This window comes from Erinaceus europaeus, chromosome 9 (assembly GCF_950295315.1).
Source record: "Erinaceus europaeus chromosome 9, mEriEur2.1, whole genome shotgun sequence".
Taxonomy (NCBI): domain Eukaryota; kingdom Metazoa; phylum Chordata; class Mammalia; order Eulipotyphla; family Erinaceidae; genus Erinaceus; species Erinaceus europaeus.
In genome coordinates this window covers 20546094-20552717 of record NC_080170.1, presented here as the reverse complement: position 1 = coordinate 20552717, position 6624 = coordinate 20546094, and the positions used below count along the sequence as shown (strand labels likewise).

The following is a 6624-nucleotide window of genomic DNA, read 5'->3' as shown; positions in this document are numbered from 1 at the left end:
ATTCTTGGGAGTCAGGTTAAGCGCACGTGGCATGAAGCACAAGGACTGGCCTAAAGATCACAGTTCGAGCCCCTGACTCCCCACCTGCAGAGGCACTGCTTCACATCGATTCTCCCCCTCTCTGTCTTCCCCTCCTCTCTCCATTTCTCTCTGTCCTATCCAACAACAACAACATCAATAATAACAATAATAATAACCACAGCAACAAAAAAAAAACAAGAAAAGGAAGAAAAAGGTGAAAAAATAGCCTCCAGGAGCAATGGATTTGTGGTGCAATCACTCCAGCAATAACCCTGAAGGCAAAAACAAAAAAAAAAGGAACATTCTTTTATTCTCTTGGACAATTGCCCAGCTAGTGTGGGGGTGCCTCTTCCCGGGCACATACTCTCTGGGTTGGAGAGAACTCAACTGGAGCCAGCCTGGGCTGCTACTCACTCAGCAACGTGAGGGAGATGACTCAGGAACCAAACACGTGGCGGCGAGACAATGCAATATCTTTATTGATCAGAGAGCCAAGGCTTTTAAAGGACAGATCCAGAAGTGGCAAGTTGGAAATGGAAAATGGCTAGGAAAGGGGCAGAGAAAGACAAAATGGGACTGGAAAGGTAGGAACTTCCTTAGCAACTGTTGTGAGGGCTTTAACTGGTAGGATTAATAATACCCTGAATGCAGGGAGGGTCTTGAGGGTAGAAAGAAGATAGATCAAAGGAATGGAATGAGTGAGGATCTTTCAGGCAAAACAATGATTATATAGATAGGCCATAGTATCAGGAATGCAGGGTGCTTTGTGAGCCCTGCCGAGCTCTACCACATCCTCACAATTTCCCGACATCTCCCCCTTTCTTTTTATCTAATGGCCATAGTATCAGGAATGCAGGATGTTTGTGACGCAGGGAGTCTGATAAGACGAGGCAAACCTTTGGAGTTACTCCTGTCCCTCCTTGCTCAACCTCTCAGTAGAGAGAGAGACTGACAGGATAGATGCACCCCTCAGGTCAAACCCTGCCAGGCTCTACCACATCCTCACAATTTCCCGACAGACAATTACCTGGAGCTTGTCAGTAGACCTATATAATAAGGTGAGGAACTAGTCTGGATTAAAAGAGATTTTAATGGAGTTGGGCAGTAGTGCAGCAGGTTAAGCACAGGTGCAAAGCACAAGGACCGGCATAAGGATCCCGGTTCAAGCCCCCAGTGATTGAACCCAGAACCTTGAGCCTGCAATACTGAGTTCCATTACTCAATCCCCCAGAGACCTCTCCTCCTTTCCCTCTCCCTCTGCCTTGATAAGAATATATTCTGGGAGTCCAGCGGTAGCACAGCAGGTTAAGTGCACATGGCACAAAGCACAAGGACTGGCAGAAGGATCCCGGTTCGAGCCCCCGGCTCCCCACCTGCAGGGGAGTTGCTCACAGGTGGTGAAGCAGGTCAGCAGGTGTCTGTCTTTCTCTCCCTTTCTCTGTCTTCCCCTCCTCTCTCCATTTCTCTCTGTCCTATCCAACAATGACGACATCAACAACAACAGCTGTAACTACAACAACAATTAAAAAACAACAAAGGCAACAAAAGGGAAAATAAATAAATAAATAATCAAGAATATATTCTTAGCTTTGAGAAATGCACAGTGTAGTGTTCTGGGAGGTGGCATAGTACATAAAGGCTTGGACTCTCAAGAATGAGGTCTCACTCTCTCACTCTGCCTACCGGAAAGCCTTGAATTCTCTCTCTCTCTCTGTCTCTCTCTCTCTCTGTGTCTCTCTCTCTCTTTCCCAGAGCACTGGTCAGCTCTGGCTTATGGTGGTGTGGGGAACTGAATCTGGGACTTCAGAGTTTCAGGCATGAGAGTCTCTTTGCATAACCATTATGCTATCTACTCCTGCAAAAGAAAAATGCTTAGTGTAGCATTGCAGCTATGCCAGGAGTTGAAGACAAAAAAGTTCCCATTCACACCACCTCACCCCACTAGCTGCCATCCTTCTTGTCATCCAGTATACAGGACATTGCTGGTCTCCAGGCAGAAGGAAAGAAAGACAAGGAAGCTCTCTGTGGACTCTTAAAACTGCAGCTTTCACTTCCATCCACTCTTGGTTAAACAAAGCTGAATGGCCAGGTCTCACAGCAGTGGGGTAAGTAGGTCCAATTCTCTCACTGGGCAGGGTGATGCCATTATTTAGAAATCAGTGGCAATGAGAACAAAGCTCTTCAAACTCTGAGTCATAACAAAATTGTTTCTGAGAGAGAAATTCATGTTAAATCCAAGCGTTAGAAAACAAGAAAAGCTGCAAATAAGTGAACCTAGCCTTCAACTCTGGAAACTAGGGGGAAAAAAGCATTACAGAAACTAGAAGGAAGGAATTAATAAAGATAAAATAGATAAGGTGAAACAGAAAACCAAAAAACAATACACTTAAATTCTGTGTTTTACAAGATCAAAACAAAGAATGCCTTTGGCAAGTATGATCCAGAAAAAAGAAGGTAAAAGACACAATAACATTAAAAATGAAAACAGGATGTAGAAATTAAAAAAAAATTAATGCTATATGCACTGTTATTCTAATTTTTTAAAAAAATCTACACCGTGAGAATGACTTTCTAGAAGAATATGAATTGCCAAGATTCACTCAAGAAACAAGGAGTCTGGGAATTGCAACAACAACGTAAGAAATAGGTAAAGATTTATCTTTACAAAAAAGAAGAAGAAAAGAAAACAAGTCCACATTTCTCATAAGGTTTAATCCTAGAAATGTTTTCAAGGAGGAGGGCTGGGGAGATAGCATCATGGTGATTTAAAAACAAAAAAAGGGAACCATTCAGCTGGAGGCACCAAAAGGCTCAGGTTCAATTCCCAACACCAGCACACTCCACAAGCCAGAGTTAAGCAGAGTTCTAGGAAAAAAAAACAAAAAGACCAGGGAGGAACAAACTCCATAAGATATGAAATGTCTCTTGGCTTAGGAAAAGAGCAGATAACATGTCAAAATAAAATCAGCAAAAATACCCCGTGATCATATTTTTCTTTTGAGGGAGTAGATAGCATAATGGTTATGCAAAGAGACTCTCATGCCTGAAACTCTGAAGTCCCAGGTTCAGTTCCCCACACCCACCATAAGCCAGAGCTGACCAGTGCTCTGGGACAGAGAGAGAGAGACAGAGAGAGAGAGAGAGAATTCAAGGCTTTCCGGTAGGCAGAGTGAGAGAGTGAGACCTCATGCTTGAGAGTCCAAGCCTTTATGTACTATGCCACCTCCCAGAACACTACACTGTGCATTTCTCAAAGCTAAGAATATATTCTTGATTATTTATTTATTTATTTTCCCTTTTGTTGCCTTTGTTGTTTTTTAATTGTTGTTGTAGTTACAGCTGTTGTTGTTGATGTCGTCATTGTTGGATAGGACAGAGAGAAATGGAGAGAGGAGGGGAAGACAGAGAAGGAGAAAGAAAGATAGACACAACAACAACAAAAAGCCTAGAGCAGTGAAATGAAGGTCACGTTAAATACATGAATTAATTTAATTAGATGAGAAGGCTATCTAAGGAGACCTTGCTCCCCACTCTGCTTCTGAATGCTGCAATGTTGCCATTTTGAGCTTCCTTCAATGTTGTAAGGGTTGGACTTGACCTTGGGTAGTACATATGGCAAGGCAGCACACTATCCAAGAGCATTATTTTGCTGGCCCTCCAGTGACATAATTCAATATTAGCAAGTTAATGAGTTGCCTTTGGTGAAATTCAGCCCATTCAATAAACCAACAACTGAGATGTAGAATTATCTGCTTACCCACAACTTGAGGCTAGGGCTGAGTGCAAGTAGTAGAGTTCATGCTTCCTATGTGAGGCCCTGGGTTCCATCTTAGGCAACAAATGGGGTGGGATTCGAACCACCTTTAAGGGGGAAAGCTTTGCAAGTGGTGAAGCAGGGCTGCAGGTGTGTCTCTGTGTCTCTCCCTCTCTATCTCCCCTTTCTCTCTCCATTTCTGGCTCTCTCTAGCCAATAAATAAATAAAGATTTAAAAAATGGAGGTGGGGCCAGAAAGCAAAGATTAAGGTTAAGCAAAGTATATACCCTCTAATGAAAATGTTGGCACTCTTACACCTGAGCAATTTCAGGCCATGGAGGGGTGAAATGCATGTGGATGAGTCAGGCACAGGAATTTGGGAGTCAAGGCCAGGCAAAACCTAGTTACTGGAGGAAACAGACAATAGACTTTCTGAGAAACTGGGAGGGAAACACCATTATAAGGCACTTGGGCTAGGAACAAGAAGGCAAGGAGGTATGTGGTTACTGGCAATCTGTAAACCAAAGCCAAGGTTGCAGCTAGTACAAGCAAGACCATTGTCAGTTCCAGTCCTTGGGCTTCTGGCCTGAACTCTAAGGGTCTTTTACCCACTAACATGGTCCTGAAAGTTGGGATAGTCAAGATCCCTGCAAAAGCTCCAAGACAAGGTCATTACCCTCCAGACAGGCAGGCTGTTAATTCAGATTCCCAACTGCAGTCAGAGAAGATTGAAACATTACCACTATGAGAAGCAGATCCCCATATCTCTGGACTGAGTCTAGGAAAAAAAAAACAAATAAATAAACACAGGGCCAGACAGTGGTACACCCAGTTGAATGCACGTTACCAGGTGCAAGGACCCACATTCAAGACCCTGGTCTTCACCTGCAGGGGGGAAGCTTTATAGGCGGTGGAGCAGGTGTTGTCTCTATCTCTCCTTTATCTCTTACTTGCCTCGATTTCTTTGTCTTTATCTAATAAATAAATTTTAAAAAGAAAATATAAAGGGGACAGGTGGTGGCACACCCAGTTGAACACACCCATTACAATGCTCAAGGACCTGGGTTCAAGCCCCCACCTACAGAGAGAAAGCTGCCCCCCCCCCTTGCAGGTGGGATGGGGGCTTGAAACCAGGTCCTTCCTTGCACATGCTAACCCATGTGCTCAACCGGGTGTGCCACAGGCCTGCTCTTTAACCTCCTTTTCATAGATGATAACCTTAGATGTGTAACAACTTGATTTGGCTATTTCAGAATGCATTGTAAACAGGCCAGGCACAGCCAGAGCCTGGGTCCTGGGCTCACATTTCTAAAGACTGCTTTCTCAGAGGGAGCCTGGGGAGAGGCCTTAATCAGCTGTCATCTCTCTTGCTGCTTCCTGCTCACAGAGTGGGTACATCTAAAATATATGAGCACTTCCTGCCTCTTCCCTCTTCTGTAAAACCCACATGTGTGACAAAGGGTGGAATCTGGAACCTTGAGTCTAAAGTGGGTTCTCTTCTGCAAAAAATAAATAAATGAAGAAGAAGGAGGAGGAGGAGAAGGAGAAGGAGAAGGAGAAGGAGAAGAAGAAGGAAAGGAAAGGAAGAAAAAAAGAAAGAGAAGGGCCAGGAGGTGGCACACCTGGTTGAGCACACATGTTATAGTGAGCAAGGACCCAGGTTTGAGTCCCCAGTCCCCACCTGCAGAGGGAAAGCTCTGTAGGTAGTGAAGCAGGGCTGCAGGTGTCTCTCTGTCTCTCTCCCTGTCTATCACCCCCTTCCCTCTCAATTTCTGGCTGTGTCTATCCAATAAATAAATAAATATTTTAAAAATACACTAAAAAGAGAGAGAGAGAGAAGCTTTGTGGTTCCAGCAAAACTATTTTAAAGTCTCTGTGGTTGCAGTCATGGGAAATTATTCTGCTGGGAGAGTGCAGGACTTGCAAATCTGAAGCTCCCAGTTCAGTAGCTAGAGCCAGGGGCCTAGTGGTGTCACTCCTGGTTGAGCGCACATGTTACCATGTTCAGGGACCAGGGTTCAAGCCTCAGTCCCTCACCTGCAGAGGGGAAGCTTCACCAGTTGTGAAGCAGTGCAGCAGGTATCTCTCTTCCTCTCCCCCTTCACTATCTCTCCCTTCCGTCTCAGTTTCTCTGTCTCTACTAAGTAAACAAACACATAAATAAATAAACACAGGTACCAAAGTGAAACTTTGTACATAATAACTGACTATCTTTAATAGCACCAGACTACTTTGCGGATGAATCCACCATACTGTGACTATCTGGCAGAAGTAAAATTAGAAATAAAAATGTGGTTTTGCAAAACACTTGTGGACATCAAGGTGAAGTTCTTTTAACCTTTTATTTCTCTCTTTTATTTGCAGAGCACTTGTGCACTTGAGATTTGAAACTCTTGAGTCAACTTGTTTCAGAAAGAGAAAGAGAGAGATTGAGAGAGAAAGAGAGAGAGAGAGAGAGGTTGAGAGAGAGAGAGAGCAGTGTCAGACCTTCCTGTCATGGTGTCATGACCCCACCCATGTCCTTCTCCTTTGGTTTAGGAGACAGCACTGATGTCAGAGCAACAAGGGAGCTATTGAAACTACATTTGACTGCTTACTTGATTCTGTTTGCAGAAATTGTTTTATAACTGGCGATAGCAATGCCATGTTACAAGCCTTAATGACGTTGGGATCATTAAGGTCCCTGAGAGTGGCTATATGAAAAAAGGAAGAAAGAAAGAAAGAAAGGAAGAAAGAAAGAAAGAAAGAAAGAAAGAGAGAATAAGAGAAAGAAAGAAAGAAAGAAAGAAAGAAAGAAAGAAAGAGGAAGAAACTACATTTGAGTATTTTGTTTGTTTGTTTTTCTTTT

General features: G+C 43.5%; 1 non-coding gene across 1 annotated transcript; it reads left to right on the top strand.

Annotated features, from left to right (window-relative positions):
• The first annotated feature begins 6352 nt into the window (after nucleotides 1–6352).
• Nucleotides 6353–6477, top strand: LOC132540636 (small nucleolar RNA SNORA33). The gene has a single exon (XR_009551826.1). It is a non-coding gene; the product is annotated as a small nucleolar RNA SNORA33 (small nucleolar RNA).
• The last annotated feature ends 147 nt before the right edge of the window (nucleotides 6478–6624 follow it).